Consider the following 22,081-nt stretch of genomic DNA (forward strand, 5'->3'; position numbering starts at 1 on the left):
ACAGGAGAAAGATTTATGCATGAGATGCAAATTACTATGTGTTATTTACACATCTGAAGAAAAACAAATCTTGAATGTAAATGCGTAGAGGGCATATTTTTAAATATGAAAGTGGTAACATTATTATAATGTTTATAACTTCCACACTGTTTAAAGGAGATTAAATTGGGGGAAAATTAGCCCTTTTTATTTAAATTATAGAGTCCTCACTAAATATTGGGGCAGAAATCAAATACGAACATCTGTATGTTTCCATTCTTGAGAGTCTTTTAGAGCAATTTGTTCACCTTGTAGTTGGTCCTATCCAGAATATCCCAGTGCGTTAGCAACTGGAGAGGGCAACAGCCAATTACAGCATTTCTGTTTCCATTGTGAAATACTATGCATGTCTTCAAGCAATTAAGAAACAGAAGTACCATTTAAAAATAAGTCCATTCCATAAGCAGTCCAGATTGGGTAGTAGGATATATATAACCTGTAGATGAACACGCTCCTTAGAATGAGGTGAATAGCACTGAAGTCTGCAATGAATGAGCAAACAAAGCTAAGAACCAGGAAGAAAACAACAAGAATGTGAAAAAGATAAGAGCAAGTAATGGCACCTAAAAGACACAGCATTGCTTAGCTGATCCATATCACTGGACTGTGCATTTTCCAATTCTCTTTGGAAAATTTAAAGGACTTCTTTTGTATTAGAACTGCTCAATCTTCCATGTGTTCATTTCTGGAAGCAGAAAGCTATTATGCATATTTTTACCGTGAGAAAATCAAGGTAATAAGACCTGAGTTATCAAATCCATAAATGCTTGACTCCTGTCAGCTTCTAAAATCTTTGATTATCTGCACCACAGACTCATTAAAAAGCAAAGAGGTTTGTGTGCCTTCATGTGCTTACCACTTTTGAAAACATGACTCACAACGCTGCCAATCTGAGGGGCTCAAATGTCATGAGATCAGACTGCATAAACCAAAAAATAACTATGGAATTGCCACTTTAGCTTGCTTTTTGACTTTGTGGATGGAGGTTGTTCTTTTCCTTCAGCTTCCCTATTTGAGCTGGACTTTAGAGTCACCTTTCCTTCATCAGAGCATATCTCACCATTGAGCATGCTATCATAAGACCTGAGTACACTAAAACAAGTGTTCTTGTAATACAGAGCAGTGACTGCCCACAGCAACAACTCTCAGGTAGCTCTGTCCACCGCAGAAAGAAATCAGTGCAAGTCTAGACTGTGTCCTGAAGGACATGGAGTCTTGCAAGCACACGTTTCACAAACTGAACAAAAACGTCCATATAGAACACCAAAATTTTAGAAGAGGGCTTGGAAAAGGAATGAGGGACATTCCCTATCCTACTTCCTATTAAATCAGATGAGATAAATCAGATGTGATAAAGAGTGGTCAAAATGAAAGGAAACCAAATCATTAGTCATGACCAGTCACTTTTTGAATGTCAGTTCATAAACACATTAAAACCGAGTGAGAAAGCACCCACGTTCGCAGCCAAAGTTGTGGAGGAGGGTTTTGTGGTTGTGGTTTTTCTGGGTATCCACATGGCTAATTCACATCATATTTTTGTTGATTTTTTAATATTTATGTCCAGATGCCCCTGTAAGCTTCCAGATGTTTTTGCACAGACATCAAATATGTTTGCATAGCAATTACCAAAATAAAGTTTGAGGCATTTCAAAGGCCTGAGAATAAAAAAAGACAAAGTGGCTTTCACTTAAAAATTTAATTTAATCTTTTTCTGCTCTAATTTTTATTTTATTATTACTATTTTCTCTTATTGTTGTTATTATTATTTCTTTATAAACAATTTGTCAGCTTACTAACCAAAACTGGAACCCAATCTATCTACTCTGAGTGTCCTGTTTAAGTGTGGCCTCTGAAAATTTTAGGTTTCTGTTGTCAGATGACTCCTACATTTTCTAGCAAGAAGATTAATTATTTTTATAAATAACTAAATACCTTCACAGGTGATCTATCTGTATAATATAATCATCAATTCAATCTTCACTCTGTTCCTGAGGTTTAAGCCAGAAACATTCCTCTGCAAAAGAGAAGAGACTGAAAGAGCAGGAGCTACAGTGTGCCTGCTGAAGTCCTGAAGCAGTGGGCTCTGCCTTCCTGCCATGGTCCTTCAGGAAGCTTCACAGACACCCCTGGGGAAGGAGGTGGAAGTGAGCTGCCTGTTCATCGCTGCTTTCACTGCACCACAGGTCTGGCTCACAGGAAGACCTTGCTGCCCCAGAGCAACTGGTTCCAATAATAGATATGCGACTAAAACAGAGCCATCACAGTAAATTCAGGCTAATTAGGAAATTATCTAACACTTGCAAGTGTCTGCAGGGAAACGACTCCTACAAAGTCAGTGCTGGACAGCAGACAAGGATTCTAGATGATATGCAGACTGCATGGGTTGAAGTTAGGTGGGCTTAAATTCTTCAAGTTACATGTTCTGGCAACTATAAAGCAACATCATGCTTCCATGTGTTTCTGTATTTTGTTGGGGAAAAAACTCCAAACACCTAAAACCAAATGTAATCTAAGTGCCAAGTGTGGAGGAAAAGAAACAAAACCTATCTTAATGCTGGTAATTATACCATATGCTAGAACAACACAGTGAAAAAAAAGACCTGTGTTCCTGTAGAGTGAGAAGATATCACAGGAGGTGATTTGTTTAGCACCGATGCTCAAAGTGACAGTCCAGCTGCCAAGTTCAGTGGCTTCTGTGAGAGAAAACAGGCAGTCTTCTTGTTTATGTGCTGAGTGTTAACTGTAGTACATATTTTGGTCCCTAAAACAGTCAACAAGAGTTTTGCCAGTGAGTTCATTTGAGCAAGGCTTTTTCCTTTGGCCAGCAGCAGCAGCAGCAGCAGCTTCACTGCTCGTGGGGACTGGTGTGTCCCTGGATTTGCCCACACAGCTGCACAGAGACAGAGGTGGGTGGCAAACATATTTGTATGAGTTATATTTGTATTTAGTCAGCTACAAGTGAAATTACACCATAATGTATTTAGTAAATAATTTTTCACTGAGAAACAAATATTAAAGTGTGTGAATATTTGTCAATATTTTCTGTTAATTGACTAAGGATTGAAATCATATATCTACAGCCCAGACAGCAGTATGAGGTGGAGATAGCCAACCACTCTAAACTGGCTTAGATACCAGAAGAAATGTGTCTACAGCAGCATTATTTCAAACTCCCACTCAGTTGGAGCTAGCTCAGGGATCTCCTTCCATTACCTTGTAACCTGCAGTATATTCTAATGCTATGACATGGAGAGAAATTTCAGAGAGCAAACAGCTGGGAAACCATAAGATAAATTTTAAGTTATTTTTCAGAAAAATATATCAGAACTTGCTGGAGCAATTATTTCCTATGCACATCTTTCCTAGTCTCAGTTCACCTCTTTAGTTGAAAAATTATGTTAAAAAGAAAAAGAAAAAGGATTAATCTGATTAGCATCAGGAAATCCATGCAGACATTATTCCGCATTGCTACTATCAAATGTCTTCTTAAGTCCATAAAATCAAACACAAAAACCTCTAAATGCAATCTGTGACCTTTAAAAGGCAAAACAAAACAAAACCACATCTTCAAGCTGTGGGTCAGGTGTTCAGCTGTTGAGAAACACTGTGGTTTCCTTGAGCCCACTGAAGCAAAGTTCCCACATAGCAACAACAAAAAACTGTAATGAGTTGCACCAGTTATAGTATTCACTGAAACAAAGGGAACTCCTCACAAGCCTTCCTGGAGTTGGTGATTCTCAGGCAATTCATGTGTCTTACCTAAATGATCTACCCCCAGAATTTATGGATTTCATCTTACAAACACAGCGAGCCCTGGAAGCTGCACTTACTGTAGCTATTGCCAACACTGACCATGAAACTCCATTTTGTGATTCTCAGCAGCAGAACCAACTATTTACCTTTTGTTGCTTGGCACTTGCTAATGATTCATCCAGTGTCAAGAGAACATTTTTTCCGATAGCACTGGCTTGAAGCACTTTGGTCTCTAGTTATTACAATTACTTTTTTATCTTTCCTTGTAACATCAGGCTTTGATCACTGTCAGGGACTGATTAATGAGCAAGATGGACATGAGATGTCCTCTGGGAAAGCATTTCTTATGATTCGTTTACAGTGGTGACATCTGTTTGCATCCTACTTTAAGGGCCCATTTCATCATCCAGTAGTGGCCAAGAGGCATGTCCCTGGAAATCTATATTTGTCATATGGGAAGCAAGACAAAACTTTACCTAGTCAGACTGCTGAGGTAAGTGATGGAGCTTAATCGTGAACAGGGTGGTACAGCTGGGTTGACAGTTGCACTAGATGATCTTAAAGGTCTTGTCAAACTTGACAAATCTATTATTCTATTTATGAGTGCTGTCGGCTTTGGTCTTGCCCAGTGCTCTCAACTTATCATGGCAAGCACTTTGACCAAGGCTCAGAATGAAGGGCATATGCACATGCCAAAAGCCTACAAACTCATGTGAGTCGTTCATTTAGTAACTTTCCTTCCTTTTTTTTATAGTGTTTTTGATAACAAAGAGTGTTTAGCCATGAAAAGTAAGTTTCACTATAACATAGTAACCACAGCATTAAAATGACTGAAGCTCCTTAAAATAAAGGACACCAAGGAGGTGTGGGGTCACCTGTAGCTGTGCACCAAAATTACCCTAGTTCTTCCCCCACTTTGCCACTTCTAGTCAGGCAGGAGGTCATAAAAGAGGCCAAGGTGTACATGATCTGGTAGGATAAAGCTGCCTGCACAGTCACATAAAGAAGGGAGCCTGATCTCTAGGCTGCAGTTGATAATCACGTTTCTTTTAACCAGGAGTCTGTCCTGGTATGACAGCATCAGGGACTTTCTTCTGTGCCATGACCCTCAGGAGCCTTTCACCCATGTCAAGCCCTGGCAGTACAGCTCAGGAGAGGGATCAGCAGAGTTCTGTGTAAACACTGGATGTGTAGCCCAGGGTACAGCAGGTCAAGGAGGAAGGGCTGTGCAGCCCTCTGTTACAGCCCTGAATGGTTTATCTCTTATTTTCTTACAGGTCTAAAAAGGTATTTTAAGACTGTCAAACAGGAAAAAAAAAAAAGGATAAAAAATAACTCTAATTGCAAATAGTGGCAAAAAACCTGCGCTGTTCAGTCAGCCTTTTTCTACCAGATAGTAGCTTAACTGTCTGTTTTTAAAAACTATTGCCTTGCCCTGTTAGATTCAATATCTTTCACATGATTAATGTGCTAGTGTCTTATTAACTGCTGTGTTAGAGGAGCTTCTGTAGTCACCACCACCCACCTTCTTTCACTCCTTTTGTAAAAACCTCAGTGCAATCCAGCTGCTCTGACTGGAGGGTACTGCACCTTCCGACAAAACATCATAAAGAGCAAAGAATTACCATTTCCAAGTAATCCATCCCATAAATCAACCCTCACATTTTGTTCTGAGGATGGGTGAGAGACTCTGTGAGTTCTCTGTTCACATTCACATGACTGTCTGTCTTCAGAAAAAAAGAATAAGGAAAAAAGGGGTATGGGGGAGAAATCAGAAATTGCTAAATCATTCCAGCATCTGATTGATCTTATCTGGACATCCCTGGCTGCAACAATAATTTGAGACTGTTGAAAATTGACACCTTATCTGATTGGTGGTCTTACCAGCTGCTATTTTATCGGGGTCCAGCTGGATGAGAAAAGCAGGACGTGGCATGACCTTGGTATCTCAGTGCCTGACCTCAATATCTAATCAGTCGGATGTCTCTCTGAGGCTGCCTTGGGATGCTGTGCATGTCCCTTCTGGCACCAATCCATTCAAAAGACGTTTGCTTCACACCAGAATTAGCCCCCAGCACATACACATAAAGCACCTCCCAGCACATCACTGCCTTACCTGATGATGCTGCAGCACCTGAGGTTTAAGACGCTTTTCCACAAAGCTTTGGTAGCCTTTTTCTCAAAAAGCTTAGTTTGCAGGACTGCACGCAGTCAGAAACATGTCAGGATTCTGCCGGCACGGCAGCTAAGGCAAAGCAAGTCCTCCACACTCATTTCATTGTCTTTTTGTGAGCTGTACAGTAACGTCCATCAGCGCAGGGAATAGCACTGGCAGAACGGTGCACCACAGACACTGCCACATGCGTTGTAATAGGGAGAAACTGAGTCTTGCTTCAGACTGGAAATTGAAGGGAAAGGTTTTTACCCTAGCTATAATTAGCTGTATATCTGGGGAAGGCATTCCACACCTCTGTGCTCAGAACAAGACAGAATTTCACTTGTGAGGATCCCACCAAGGCAAGGTTATTACGTCTGTTAACCCCAGGACTCTCCCTCAATGCCGAAGAGAAGAAATTCTCCTTCCATTCCATTGGTGGAGCAGGGTTTCTGCACAGCAGCTGTGATCCTCTACCCATACGAACAGACCTTCACCAACCCTTCTCTTCCTTTTCTCCTTGCTGTCTCTGCAGAAGAGCCTCCAACCTGGCAAGATCCTGCAGGAAGATATATTCTCTGCGGCAGGTCCCTGTGACATGGTCACTTCCTGTCCTAACTTCTTGATCTTCCACAGTGGTGGATGCTGCCTGTGAAATTACCTCTCAAAACAGCAGTCATTGCTCTGTGCTGCCCTGTTAAACATGTGTAGTATGAACAGCATGTTGGGGGAAAAATCTGGGCTTAATCCACCTGAGGCATCATAGACCAACAAGGGAAAAAGTTGCAATAAGGGAAACCTGGAGCACAGAAAAATTAACCATCCAAGGAAAATCACAATGCTCTAGCATGTCATTTTTAAAAAAGAAGATTAATAATTTCTCCTTCAATGTATGGCTTTTAGATCCTTTATATGTGTACATTTATTATACAGTATTTTTTAAAAAGGTCGAAATTAGAATAAAAGATTTTGATTCTCTTAAGCCTTTGGTATGACCCTATTTTTTTCCCCCTGGAAATTACTATGGGTTTCTTTGTTCCTGTACCATTTAACAGAATTTAATGTGGAATTTCTCATAAAACAGCAGCTTCCTTCCCAATTATCTCCATCTATCACTTCTGTTGCATGTTAACAGGAGTCTTGGATATGGTCTTTTCACATCAGTACAATGCACAAACCCTGGTGTTTCTGCACACAGGAAATGTAAGAAAAAGGTGTCCGTTTTATACCAAAAGAAGTCTCTCACAAGCTCTTGCTCTGGGGGTAAATTTCCCTGTGCAGTGAGTAGGGATTATAGCAGGAGAGTCCATCAGGCAAAATAAAGGAGAAGAGCATTCTTTGGCCAAGTCTTGGTTAGCTGTTGCTGTTCCAAAGTGCCAGAACATTGCAATCCATTATGTCCATGGCAGTCTTTGAATTTAAAGTTCAGAAACCTATGCAAGTCCTTGCAGGAGGTGCAAAGTTTGTTTTTAATGCTGCTATATTTTTTTCCCTTGTCTGAAGAAGAAGATTATCATGATGATAAGAATTTCCTATACAATTTTTTTTTTTCCATTTGGCCTTTACTTCCACTGTGGCTGAGCAATCATAGGGTTCGCTGTCTCCTAAAGCCAGATTTAAATGCCTTTAAGGTAGAACAGTTGCAAAATAATCATTACTTTATTTTGACAAATATAGAATATTTAGTGTGTTTGGAGTCTGGTTGTTTACTAAAAGAATCAGAGTGTGACAATACTTGTGGCTTGCAATAGCAATCTTATCAATCAGGGCTGCCTGTTGTCCCCTGACTGCACACAGACCATAACCCTGGACAACATTCCTGCACCCGTGAGGACCTTGCAGCAAATTCCAGTCCAAATAAAGCTACAGAGCAGACAAGCAATTCCACCTCAACACAAACAGAAGCATATGCGCAAAAATGTCCCCATATCAGGACCTAGATAATAAACCCAAGGATGCAGCCAAGTGCATCTTACTTGACTGACAATATGCAACAGATTGCCTTAGTGTGTTCTTTAGGAGAAGCAAAACATACAATTAAATAAACTTGTTCTCGAAAGCAACCCCACCCCCCCACCCCCAAGATAGATGTCAAGCTCTGACTAGATAAATGTGGTATTTCAGGTGGAAAATTGAATGGACTTAACAGGAGTAATATGAACAGTTGGTCTTGGAAGAGCTTATAGACTGTAAATATTGCTCACTGCTGATGCTAACACAATGATGAATGTATCAAAATATTAGTATCAAAAGACTGCTGGAATAGATTTGCAATGTTGTGGAAAGCATGAAGGGAGGTAGCTGTCCTTCCCATAGCTTTATTATATTAATCTGGGTACCGGCTGATAGCAGGGGCCATGAGCACTATAATTAGATTTTGGAAATGTATATAGGGAGGAGGAAATGGAATAATTAAGGTAAGCTATCAGATGCCTGTCCTCATCCTTTTTAAACAAGCCAGAAATATACCCTGCACTCGTTCAGCATGCAACCTTCAAGGGGAAAGGTGTCAGACACTGTAATTGGTAGAACTTGAATGCTGCTGTACTGGCGTCCCTTTTTTAAGGAAACCTATTTTCCACACCAAAATTGATCCGGCAAGGTTGTTATCTCATAATGCACACCTAGAGAGGTACTATGAGGCCTGAGGGTAGGAAATAGCAGGATACTTCACAGGCTCTGTGCTGCACTCTCTCTGGGGAAACTCACTGCTGAGGCAACATGCTACATGGTGAAATTATAGGTATAGGTATGTGGAGAGTTTGGGATTTCCTTAAAAATGCATGGATGAGGCATAAAAAGTGCTAATGGATCTGGCTGGGTCTGACAGCTGAACCAGGTGAGCATTTCCTCTCCCTTCTGGGGTGCTGCTAGGTGAGAAAGTGCCTGAAGGGCACACTGACTTTTATTTAATTATCCTACCCTCCCTAAACAACAGAGAAAAGCCAAGGAACCTCAACAAATACAAAAAAAGAGAATAATTTTGGTGTGGAAAATTATTTGACATTATTCTTAAATATTTAAAGGACACTGCCTGCTGGTTTGGAAATCCAGTGAATAATTTAATACCGTTTGACAGAATCTCTTTGGGTCAATTATTCAGTAAGTGGATTAATATATTCTGACTAAAACAAAGCACATTACATTTTGGCGGGCATATCACATTACATCACATATTCCATGTCACATTGCATTGCAGAGGATGCCAGCATGAAAAAATGGGGCAACTTGCATTAGACAATGCAATCAGAATAATTTCCAAATATTTTTCCAAACCTTTCTGTTCCTCACTGTTTCTCTACCTGATCTATCTATATTTCTCTGTTGAAGAAGGGAATTAAGCAAGAGATCTGATCAACTTATTTTTAAAAAATCTCATTGGAAACTGCCAGCAACCCTTGACCTCATTATAACCCTAAGTATCTTATCTATACCAAACACTTTAATTTTAGAATAGCATCTTTAAAGCCTCAGGGGGAGAGAGAGAGCATCTCTTGATGCTTGACAGCAATTCTCTAACACTGACATGGTCCAAAACAGATATTCTTATCAAATCATTGTGAGGAAAGTAGCTGTAATATAGGATCTCAAGGGCAGTGGAGATACAATATAGGTTAAAAAAAGAAAGACCCTTGGGATTTTGAGAGATAAGGCTTCAGAGGCAACAACTGTCTCACACCAGGGAGGGTTTTATAGATAAAATTGGAGTGGAGGGTCCTGCTTATGTTTCACATCACCAACAGGCATACCTCCCTCTCCTGTACTTCCACTTCTCATTCTTCCACAAAAATGCTCTGAAGAAAGAGGTGGGACTTTATTTCCAAAATCGCATAGTGCTAGGTGTGAATGACATTTATTTTAGTAAAGGTAATTAAAAATTGGAATTTTTATTTTGTGGGGAATTCTCATATTATTCATTATTCCTTCAAGTAGAATGAGGATAAAAAATCAAAAATTTCATACCTTTACTGTGAAATAGAATATTCCAAAAGCATTTCTATAGCTATACATTTTTTATAATTGTAGTATGAATATTGCAACATGGTGTAAAACCCAAAACTGTGCTGCAGAGGACAAATCCTCAACTTTGTGGGAGTGATCTAAGTATAACATGGTATTTACTTCATTAAAGTGAGGTATTTCTGAAAAAAAGGTTTCCATTTCCTGCAGTCGGCATGTTCTGACCAAATCCCTTTACCAGCTCAAAATCCTAAAGACAGATATGCAAATATGCATATCTGAAGGTCTGAGTAAAATCAGAATAAATATCATTACAAAAATAAAAAGATACCTGTTCCTCTGCTCTCACAGGTGCATTCAGCAAAATCTACTACTTAGAAAGGCTTGCATGGCACTTGGCATTTCCCAGCTGCTTTAGAAGAGCAAAGGGCACATCTAGGGAAAAAAAAAAATATGAGTTTTCTTCTAAACATATCCTTAGGGTGACTCAACAGGAATTTTTCTTACTATATTTATGAATGGGAGCAGGGATGCGGTCAGGAAAAAGCCCCAGAAAAGCTTGTAAGATTAATTGTGAGGAGTCCGTGGTCCCCAGCACTAAATGTCACCACGCTCATATGCATCTTTGCCAGACAATCTAAACAATAAATTCTCCAGAGAAGGATGGGAATCTGTCTTCTTCTGGTCTCCAACATGAGGCCAGAAGTCCTTCCTGCAGTCCCATTGCCTGAAACTGCTAAGGCTACAAGCAAATTGGCCTTCTCACATTCTGCAGGATCATGTAAAGAGAGGGTCAAAGACCATTCAAGAGAAAACAAAAAAAAAAAAAATTCAAACCAACCCTCAATGCCCAAACAAGCTGGGATGGGAAAATGGTCAGGTTTTTAGTCTAGTTCAGTTTTCTTACCCAATTCTTTGTGGTTTTTGTTAGGGGTCACAGTACAGCACAGCGATGATTCCTGCTGGTCATTTTGAATATCCAAAATTGTTTTTCCCATTCTACTAATTGGGAAATGGCAGCAAAGGGAAAATCATCATTCTGAGAGCTTAGGGGTTAGTGTCACAAACCTACACAGAGGTTCCAGCTTTAGCTGGAAGGTTTGAGGTTGGAGTGGCTGACATGAAGCCCTCAGATCTGCACTGACAGATAGCAGTGCTTCCACAAACAAACTTCCACATTTCAGACACCCCCGAAGGAGATCCTTTGCAGCAAGGTAACTAGCACTGATGAAAAGATAAAGCCTGAGTTCTCCTTCAGACTATTCAGTAACAAACATTAATATTGAAAACCCCATAACCACCTAAAAATGCAGAACATCAAGGCCTCCTATCCTTGACTTTTATGCACATAACTTCACTCCGAGTCAGCCTCATTAAGCCTAGCTGAATAATTTGAATTCTCAAGTGTTTGGAGGGTTGAGAATTGAATAAACATAGCAGAAAGCTCACGCATCCCCCTTACATTTTTCAAACATGCACTTCCAAAGAGATGTTGCAAGAAATATATTAAAGACAATGGTTCAATAGACTGAGATGAGAAAACATGTGCTACCAGGAACCTCGCCTGATGTATGGGGGTATTAAAGGACAGGGAAATACAGTTGAACTAATTTCTAAATTCTAAAAACTTTTCTAAATTCTATCATATCACACTGAAAGGAGACAGAAATTTATTACACAGAGGGTTAAAACATACATGCATACATGTACACACATACATGCACACAGATATATTTACCTTGAATGGCTCCTGTAGGCAGAGGCAGAAAATCCTGACTCATGGAAGGACAGAGGCTGGGGTGGGTAAGGGATGTGGGACTGGGGGAGCTTTGGGGGCTCGTTCTGGATCTGCAGTACTGTTCAGGGGCATTTTAGGCAGGGCAGAAGGTACAAGGATCACTGGCTGCAGCACAAGACAGCCTGAAACAGGATGGTCTGGGCTCTGCCCCAACGGGAATGTTCTAACATAGGAAAGGAAAGCACTACCAAGAAATTAAAAAAAAAAAAAAAAAAAAAAAAAGATTAAAAATATATATATGCAGAAATTTTTTCAGAGTTTTTGGAAACCTCACAGGTTTCTATTATTTTAGAAACACAGACACTCTCCAACCATTTCACACAGGCATCAGAGTCTTTTTGCAAAGACATGAGAGACAGAGGGAGAAGGAAGGGTCAGAATCAAAAATGAAAGTGATCAGATTAGATGTCCAGAAAGAGCTGTTTAAAATGCCAGCTATGGCTGATGGTGTTAGTTTTTTAAATTATCTTTTTAGGATTTATTACTTTTAAAATCTCTGAAAGAAGACACAGAGATGAGGTCAATTTCAGTTTGAATTTCAGTGGTGCAGAGAAAGAAAGCAGTGACTAGATCCAGCCTCTTGGAGAGCACAAGGAAATGGTCTCTCTACTAATGTGTGCTTTAGACTCTCATCTTCAATTTCAGCTGCAGAACATCAGTTAGAAAGAGTTGCTGTCCTGACAAAGGGTATATCAGTTCTGCAGAAAATTATTAAGTATTTGGTTTTTCTTCAGTATATCTGATTTTTTTTAATCATTAAATTTTCCAGATAGAGAAGTGAGTAATTTCTAAATAAGTGAATAATTTCTATAGTCCTAATTTGGGAAACTATCTGAGTGCTTTCTCAAATAAGGGGTGGATTTGAAGCACTCTTTGAAGGGCTATTCATAAATAGGGATCTTGTTTCTGAACAAGAAATTAAAGATGGAAGGAAGACCAAAACTATTTTGTGGATAAGGTTTAACACAGAGTAACCTGACGAAATGAGGGGAGTCATTTCCGTTTTTCACTGACGCGCCGCAGAATTTGGGCTTCAGGTTTACTGAAAACAAAACAAATGCTGCTCTACTTGAAAGCAGAGTTACACAGGAAAAACCCTTAGGAAGAAAAATTCCGATTAAAAAATATCTAGGAAAGCTCGAAGAAATACTCGTGGCTTAACTGACACCTGTAGCTCTCTCTCTAGTTACGAGGAAAGGGTTACATGAAGAGGAGCATGCTCCCAGAGGGAGGAAATGTGGCATTTGACAGGTGCAAGACACCAATAAATGATGGGATATGTGGAACAGAAGGGGTCATCTATTTCATTGAAAGTTGTCAAGGTTCAGTCTGCAGAAGATCAGAAAGAGATCCTTAAGATAAAAGTTAAAGATGAAAATGCTTCTCTTTTTTTTTTCCTTTTTTTTCAGGAGGAGGATAAGAAGGAGGAGGATATCAGTCAGAAAAGTAACTGAGTTGGAATGTAAATCGAAATTTGCAATTCAGTGCTATAAAAGTATGGTGGGACATTCTGTCTTCATGTTAATCATGTTAATTAGTTCAGGGCTGAATTCTGCTCTTACAAACAGAAATGTCTATAATATAATATAATATTGCACATGTTCTGAACACCATGGGTTCTATAGTCTGCTGGAGTTGTCTGAAAAGACGAACTTTCTTGTGCTCAAATTTTACCATCTCTTCCACAGAGGAGGAAGAAATAGCCATCAGCCAGTGAATGTATGAAGAACTGATAGCAACAGCTACACAAGGCTGATGCACAGGTGCCCAGAAATCAGTGTTGCTGAGCACAGCACTCATAGCCCTGGCCAGGAGAGAAGCTACCCTCTCTTCACCCTTGCTCTTGGTTTGAATCTGGTTTCTCCTTGTGCTTCTGTTGTTCAAGTGAAGCTTTGCGATGGTATAAGCAGAAATACTCCATTGGCTCTTTTGCCATAGGCAAGTGTGGCTGAGTGCAAGTGTATTCCCATTAAGTCGTGGGCATTAACTGTGTACTATAAGTAGGGAACTAGGAAACTGCTACACAGACGCCAAATTGTTTTATTTCTTTCCTCCCATCCTCCAGTTACAAGGAATGGATTAGGAGTGCAGACTCTTTGCTTTTTCCCTTCTAAAAAGGAGGAGGAAATGGCAGCTTGAAGCTAAGAGCAAGACTTCCCCGTAATATAAAACAGGGCACTGCCCCTGATGTGAAAGGAGTTACACTAATTTACATCCACAAAGACTATGGCTCTCTAGCATACTGAGTATCCCCTGCTAGTGCTGCACCAGGTTTTCAGCTGAGGTATACAACTGCCCGGTGCTGACAGTACTGTGGGGAATTGGCTCTCAAAAAGTAAAATAGAAGTAGGCATAGAGATGCCTTGTCTTTCATTATGTGGCTCTCACAGTGAAGACAAAACCATCATTCCTGTCAGTGTCAACAGGATCAGAATATGGTCCTCATAGAATATTTCATATTGTTATATGGTTTCATGACTCAAACAAAATTTCCTTCCTGGGTAACAGCCCTGGTTTATGATAGGAAATAAGTGCTCTGTCACACCCTGATAATTAGTACATCACAGACAGAATGTAAAACCAGGCAGTAAAATGGCATTAAGTTTCTGGCAGAACTTTGAGCCACATATAAACCATAAACAAGAAGACACAGACAAGACGTGGTTGTACTCCTTTTCAGAGAGGCTGGTAATAGAAAGGTCATCACCTCAGGATAAAAGAGAATACTGAAAATGAGCTCACTCTGCAAAGCAGTTACAATGCCATTGCCCTGCTTCATAGTCACACAGAAAAAAATCTCAGCACAAGCAGCTTTGGCTGTGTGCCCTTCTTAGCATATAAGGAACTTCTTAAACACACTGGGAGCTGAAGGGATCACAGTGAGGTAACTATCACTGACTATATGTGATGGAGATGGAGAAGGAAGAATCTGCTGTGAAATGCTGTGAAATGTGGTGGGGTTTTAAGGATTTTTTAACAGAGATTATCATTTCAGTGTTCTGAAAAGATAAATGCAATTTATTAAGCACTGTTCTGAGAAAGAGAAAGGAGGGAAGAGAGGATATACAGCAAGAACAACACCATGCAGGCAAAAATTAAGGCCCTAGACAGCAGTGAAGAAATGGAGACCCAGGTTTCTACACACTGCAGCAGAAAACACATTTCTCATACTCCACATCCATGAATCATTATCTAGAAAGAAATAACAAAACTTTTAAAGTGTAAATTAAAAAACAATCTAAGGACTCCAGATTGATTCATTAAACCAAAGTGAGACTCATATATTCAGGAGAAGAACATGCAGGTCTTTTCAAAGACTTTTTTTAAAAAAATGCCATGGAAATGAATTACTCAGTACCAGGAGTTGAAACCCACTGCAAACTGCTGATTTGAGTACAGATCCCAAATGTGCAGAAGGCCAGGGGAAACCCAGATTAATGGATGTGCGGTCTCTATCCCTTTCCAGTGAGCAGGTGTCCACACCCCAAAAAAACAGTGGGTAAACCAAGAAACAATGAGGCTCTTGGCCGTGCCAAAGACTCCGCTGTGACCATTCACCCACACAGCAGCTGGAGGGAGGGTTTTTTGCCAACAGGGTCCAGGAGAAAGTTTACAGCAAAAGTGCAATGGGAGCAATGCACCAGACTGCTTTTGGCCATATACAGCTTCAGTACCACGCTGCATTCCCCCAGTGGTAGCTCCAATCCACAAGTTATTGCTAATATTAACTTTTTAGCTGAGTTTCCTAAGGAAATGAGGCTTAGGCAATCATTTTTTCTGGCTGGTTTCCCCAATAATTTTGAGCCTACTGGCTGGTGTCAGCCAAGTGGAATAGACGGACAGACATTATGTTGTTATAAATTTTACAGAAACAGATGTCTGGAGAGGAGAAATTTATTCCTGACTAAAGGAAAGGCTGCAGCATGAGACCATCACTTAGGTATCAGAGGATCCACACAGAAGAGGTCCTCCTTTGAATGGAAAAATTCTTCCGTAGGTGCTTATGATACCAAAAATTCAGTGGGCACTGACACTTTTAGAGACATCAGACTCAGTTGGCCCAGGTGGAAGCCTGCAGAAGCACTTGTGCCCCATCTAAGCAGTGATTCATGCTGACTCACACTGAACATTTCCTATATGATGCTGTATCCTATGGCATTTCCTGTTCTCAGAAGCCCTCCTTGCAAGAAGCCAAACACAAAGGATTTCCTTCTGATTTCTGAGACTATCTTCCTTACTTATTAAAAGTTGGTTGATCATTCTTGTGCTTTTCAGCGCACCTTTCATCTTTTTTGACATCAGTCAATAGTTGCAACACCTTATAACACTGATACCATCAGCAACATCTCTGTAACATTCCTTTTGAATTTGTTGTCTACTTAGTGTAGGCATTAAAACAGCCCACATCTGCTGCATTCAATGGATAGTGCAACCTCTGTGTATTTCCTGTGTATGTAATCCATTGCTACACCTACATCAGTATCCAAAACTCAACACTAAAAAAAGCAGACCCGAGTATCTGTACTGGGTGGTGCCACAACACTTCTCGTTGATTTCTTTGAGCTCACTTACACTTTCTCTCCTGAAGAGTTAAAATCCAACACGTGAGGGCAGACTTACAACACCAGTTTAGCAGCCCCCTTTTTCAAGAAAGTTTATGTTCGATTTAAACAAAACAAAACAAAAAAAAAAAAAAAAAAAGAGAGAGAGAAACAAAACCTCATCAACATCTTGACTAGCTCCTATTGAAAAATACATCTCTTTGAGAAATCCAGGACATTCCTCTTTGCATTAATTGACACCTTATTAGTGGAATGAATGTTGCCAGTCTTTTCTCAAGCTGCTTGGAGGTGAAGAGACTTTCTTTTCCTTTACCAAAAACAACAACAAAACATCCCGAGAGAGAAGAAAAGAGAAAAAAGGAAAGGGAGCTGCTGAGAGCCAGGCTACTTATTCATCTTTGAACATTGGTTTCCATGGGAATAAGTTTGGTTCTTTGTGGAGGCTGAACAACCCCATGCAGTCTAATGCTTCCAGCATTACATTTGTGTGGTCAGCTTTCCTTTGGCATCCCCTTGTCCCCTTTCTCCTCATTCCTGCTCAGCAACAAGACTGGTGTGACAAAAATGAAGAAATCATTCAATAAATTGGCTGAATTGGGTTTGAATCAAAGCCTGCTGAAGCCATTCTACTGCCACCAGTAAAACTTGGATGAAGCCCTCACAGCCTAAAGCACAGTGGCTTCCAGTCAGTCTGTCAAAACTATTACTCAGCCTTTGTCTGCCTCAACTTTTCTATTTTGATGGTTTCTGTCTCAATTTTTATCATTATATTTAGGTGTTTGGTTATGGAGGGTTTTTTTTTTTGTTTCTGCAGCTCGTCACTGTTCCTTAGTTTTGACAGATTATGTAGAACATACAACTCTGGTCATATTAATGTTTAAAAGTAAATGATTACCTGTAGATCAGGAAGGGCACAGTTCACCAACAAAAGCAAAAAGGACTAAATAAACCGAAAAGTGATTTGAGATGAAATCTCACTTAAATAATGAAGAATTTTTTGTACATTAGACTCTTGAGATAGTCATTCACTTTACTCTGTTTTAAACCAAGGAGGTGAACAAAAGCAACATGACATTCCTGTCAGAGAGGGAAGCAGATGAAGACTGGGTGATCTCAGTCAGGTTGCACCAGATGTTACAGAAAAAAAAACTCATGGACTGTGTATTCTGTTTGATCTGACTACAATAATTTCCTAGTCTTCTTGTAATCTATTTTGACATACTTTCTTTTTAAAAGAAACTGTTTATAAATACATTACTCAGAGGCTGCCATGCCTCATACATTAATCCTCATAATTTTGCTAACTGTCATGATTTTTTTCTATTAAAGGAATAAAGGAAAAGCATGTTCTCACAAATCACTAATAAAATATTTAACACTTCCTATTGCTCCACTTAAAAAACTTCTCCTTCTTAAAAGCTTCTAGAGTCCAAAGTTTTTTTGAAAAACTGAACAAAAGAAAAATATATTAGAAATTCATGAAAGCCATTCACACACACAATGCCAGGACTACAGGAGTTTTCTATTGTGAGGGTATTTCTTCCTTACAAAAGATTTTGTATTTTCAGATTTTGAAATGTATTTTCTTTGCAAGACAGATATGCTGACGGGTTTTCAATTTTTAAGTCCAAGATTATGTCTAATTGCCTAATTTACTTTACCTACCCCTTAGAAAACTTAGCTGAAACTGCAGCATTTTATACAGCAAATCAGGATGAAAGTAGCTTTGAAGCACAGAGAAATTGATCAATCGTTTGATTGTCGATTCACACATCAGTGAATGACAGGTAGAACCATTTTAGTCTTATCATTCCTATAAGGATGTTAGCAATTCAGGCCAATGGAGATCCATTGTGATAATGGAAGTAATAAAGAAAGCTGTAGCTTATACCATGCACTAGCATTCATGGCAGTAAATCTTCTCTCCTTACTCACAATCAGATTAAATAAGACAGTTGTTAGAAACTCACAAAAATAAAGCTGCCAAAAAAAACTACCTTCTGTGGATCCAGATCTTAATGGTACATGTGCATTTCTTTTTTTCTCTTTAGTTTCAACTCAGCTGAGGCCTTCTCCCACCTTTCTGCTGCTTTTCAGTCTGGGACAGAAGAAAAGCAACTGTGTGATACATGCATTCCTAAAATACAGATATATGTCTCAGGAAATAAAATACACCAGGTTATTTCTCCAAACAAAAGGGAAATGCAAAACTAACATTCAGAATTTGCCAAGTCTTCCCTAAAATATTGCACACCCCACTAAAAAGTGGGCGTGCACAGCATTACTGAAGCAAACTATCAAATGTCAGGAGAGCCAGTTTACCCAAACTGAGTAAGTTTAAGCAAACATGAAAAAATAGCCCAACTTTAAAGAGAAGTCCAACTTTTTACTCTGAAGTACATCTGGCATGGAAGTGTTTGTTGATATGTATCTTCTAAGCCAGGGAGAAGACCCAATTTTCATCAAATTATACTTCTAAGACAAAGTGAATTGATGCCTTCAAGACATTTTAGCATAAATAACTAAAATGCAGAGAATAAGCACAAATTTAAAGGGCAATTCACACTTCTGATATTCCTTGTCTTTTGAGAGAGGCATCAACATATGAGTTTCAGTTCAGCACAGACTGGTAGATTATAACAGGAGTTAATATGGTCTGGTATGGGAAAGCTATAAAAGCTAACAAACCCATAACCTTCAGAACATGAATTGTGATGAGAAGCCATCATTGGAGACTGAAACAAAGTTAGAAGTCTAATAGAGAACATTTATTAATTTTTTTTTTAGTGGGGCTATTAAGTTATCAGGAAAATATGTGTATAGCAAACATCAGATATCTAGCAAAGCAAAACTGTTTTGGTCTGAGTTCCACTTACTTTCCAGAAACTTTCAATTGAGAAAAAATTTTAAAAATAGTTGCTCAGCACAACTGGAGCCAGAAGACAGCATGTGCCTCTGCCCTGCTTCAAGCACTGCCTTCCAAGAGAGAAGTTCCTTCAGAAGATCATGTGGGGATGGGAACCTCTTATGAGGAAGGTTACAAGGAGGTAGAGCCATGACTTCCTGAAACAACCTGGATAGAAGGAGGAGTAGGTGAGTGTTCCTGGATTTAAACAGAGGCTACCTTTCCAAAAAGAGCAAAGAGGAGTTGGATAGGGTGATACTTGCTCTTGGTCTGCAACTTAGCAATGTGAGGGTTGGGGTGCTACCCTGGAACAGGAGACTTCCATGTGGTTCCTTATTCTGTTGCATTGGACACAAACTACTAGAATCAATGGAGAGAAAAAAAACCCCATCATTATGCCTATATTTCTACAGCCTTGTCATCAGGGCATTTACCTGAAAGACTGAATACCTAGGGTCTAGTCCATGGCTAAATGACAACTCAAGGTAAGTCCTGCCACTTTTTCACCATGGCAAAAGTGTCCTTTTGCAGTGAATAAGTAGGACTATCCATCAATTAGCTTGTTAACTTTTTTTCCCCTGTTTTTATAAATAATTTCAGTTCCTAATGTGTCATGTAGAAGTCATAAATTGGGAAGGACAGAGTCTCACACTCATTTTACAAAAGGACAAATACTATTTCCAAGGAGGTAAAATACAGAAGAAACTCTGTAATTGGAAGCTTCTACTGCCTGTGCAAATTTATGTCACAGAGGAAAATATCTGGACTCTCTACAAGTTAGAGTTAAAATTTTAATATGTAGGGTTTTTACTTTGATAATAGTGTCTCAATCATATTTTCTCTCTGCAAATACCTTGTAAGCTAGAAATTTCTGCAAGCCTGTCAACTTTCTCAAATAAAAATTTTTTAAATCTAATTGATTTGTTTTCCGGAAATATTTTCCCTTCTTCCTAATGTTTTATTTATCTAACAGTGTTCACAGTTTTATCCCTGGAAACCTTTTCATTTGCTTTTTGTTGCTGTTTGTTTGGGTTTTTTCCTTTTGTGTTTTTCTGCAGAAAAACAGCTTGCATTTCAATGGCAATACTTTATATAGCTGGACATCCCAAAGTGCTTTACATTTAGTTACACCCATAGCAAAGAGACTGTAAGACAAATGTTGCCTTTGGGATCTCCAGAAAAGGGAAGGAAGGCAAGTTTTCACAATCAGACCATCGTGAACTCGCATGTGGCACTCTTCTTGCAAGTGAGCACCACTGCAGATTTGATATGCGATGCACAGGAGACAATTGTAAGGAGATGGAAAAAAGAATGGAAAAGCCCCACATTTCTTGTTTTTCGAAATTAAGACCAAGTAGCATCTGGAATTCAGTGTCTTATCCTAACTCCCATGAAGAAATATAGCATATTTCTTTCTACCCAAAGTAATATAGAAAAAGGCATGTAATAAAAAGCATGCATAGATACCTTGTATTTATTTCGTTCAATTTATAGCATGTGCTGTTCTATTTCCTTCTTCATCCTTCTGTATGCGTTATTTTCTTCTGTGGCAGTTTGCAGAATATTTTGCTGATCATTAAATGATGAACAAGAAAACAATCCATAAAATTTTTGCTGCATAAAAAAACATATTTGGAAATCAAGCTCTAGCTTTAATACTAAAATTGTGTCATTTTATTCTCATATCTTTTACTTACTAAAAAAAATAAATGAGGAATGTAACTAAGATGCATAATTTTTTATGACTGCTTCAAAAATTTTCAGTGATCATGAAGTCAGTAAAACATATCTTTAGTCATATGATAGTTTGGGCAACCACTTGTTCAATAATTTAAACAAATTATTTAATTTCTCACCCAGGGACATTCAACAGTCTAGAATGTGCCAGTCAATTTATATTAGGTGTGTAATGTAATACCTTTCATATATTTAGTCAGGTTTTTCTAAAATTATTTTTTTAAATAATTGAAGAAGAGAAAAAAAGAATCTAAAATTTTAGTAAATACAAGTAATATTCATGGATTTGTCCCAGGCTGATAATGTGGGATTATCATATTCATTTCACAGATAGCAAAGTCCTGGATAAGTGTTCTGGTTAATTTTCTTGGACAAATTGATGTAGAAATTCTACAGCCATGCCTAGATTAAACCCCAGTCCAGTGCTTTATCTATCACATTACTGTTTCTCAGTGGTGGATTGCAAGTGTTCTTGATTTTTACATTATTAAATGAAATAAAATCTAGTTTCCCCTTTCCATTATGTTTAAAGGTCACATATCGTTAGTAACTATTCAAAACACACATTCACACCAAAAACCTGTAGCTACTATGAACATCCTTAGCCATGAGTTTTGGTTTGATTTGAGTTTTTTCCTGACTTTTAAATAAAACCAAAGAGTCAGGATCACAAAATTGCTTTTCCTGAGACTGAATGTTGCTATATTGAACAGAACAACAAAACACTTCATAGGGACCTAGTGTTCCTTCCCAAATATTTTGTCTTGTTGGAGAAAGCTGAGAAACACAAGTTCCTTTCACAGAAGCTCTATAGCAAAAATGAACCCAAAAAACCCAACCCACAGTATCCCCCAGCTGCACTACAATTGTACACACATGTAGCACTACCACTCTTACGCAGTGATGCAGACTCCTGAGCAGCTGGATTGTATGCTGACCATGACCAGTTTCTATACATTTCTCCATGCCTCAATACTGCTCACAAACATGTCTTGAGCCTCTGAAAGCTGACCAGACAAAAGAGTGCAGGCAAATTGTTACAAAAACACCAAAGGCTATTTTCAAGCTAAAAAGAAACAGCAAAATGGGTTTTCAAATTCACAGCTGAGCTCAAGTCTGTTCACTATTTTTAGTATCGTTCTCTATTTGTTAGTGTTTTGTTTCTTTTTAAT

The 22,081-nt window shown here is 38.9% G+C and overlaps 1 protein-coding gene and 1 long non-coding RNA gene across 13 annotated transcripts in view; one reads left to right on the forward strand and one right to left on the reverse strand.

Annotated features, from left to right (window-relative positions):
- QKI (QKI, KH domain containing RNA binding) overlaps positions 1-22,081 on the reverse strand; it is a 478,774-nt gene that overhangs the window by 139,235 nt on the left and 317,458 nt on the right. For 11 of the 12 annotated variants that reach the window (XR_012054688.1, XR_012054695.1, XR_012054691.1 and 8 more), the window contains 3 exons: positions 20,640-20,786; positions 19,144-19,340; positions 18,265-18,365 (listed from right to left, as the gene is read on the reverse strand). The gene's annotated coding sequence lies outside the window, so the exon portion shown is untranslated. Of the gene's footprint in view, positions 1-18,264; positions 18,366-19,143; positions 19,341-20,639; positions 20,787-21,806; positions 21,917-22,081 lie in introns of all 12 variants that reach the window. The other variant, XR_012054684.1, reaches the window with a different exon arrangement.
- On the forward strand, positions 2,516-6,929 carry LOC140683517 (uncharacterized). Its single transcript, XR_012054704.1, has 3 exons — positions 2,516-2,945; positions 4,184-4,285; positions 6,483-6,929. It is a non-coding gene; the product is annotated as an uncharacterized lncRNA (long non-coding RNA).

This window comes from Taeniopygia guttata, chromosome 3 (assembly GCF_048771995.1).
Source record: "Taeniopygia guttata chromosome 3, bTaeGut7.mat, whole genome shotgun sequence".
Lineage (NCBI taxonomy): Eukaryota > Metazoa > Chordata > Aves > Passeriformes > Estrildidae > Taeniopygia > Taeniopygia guttata.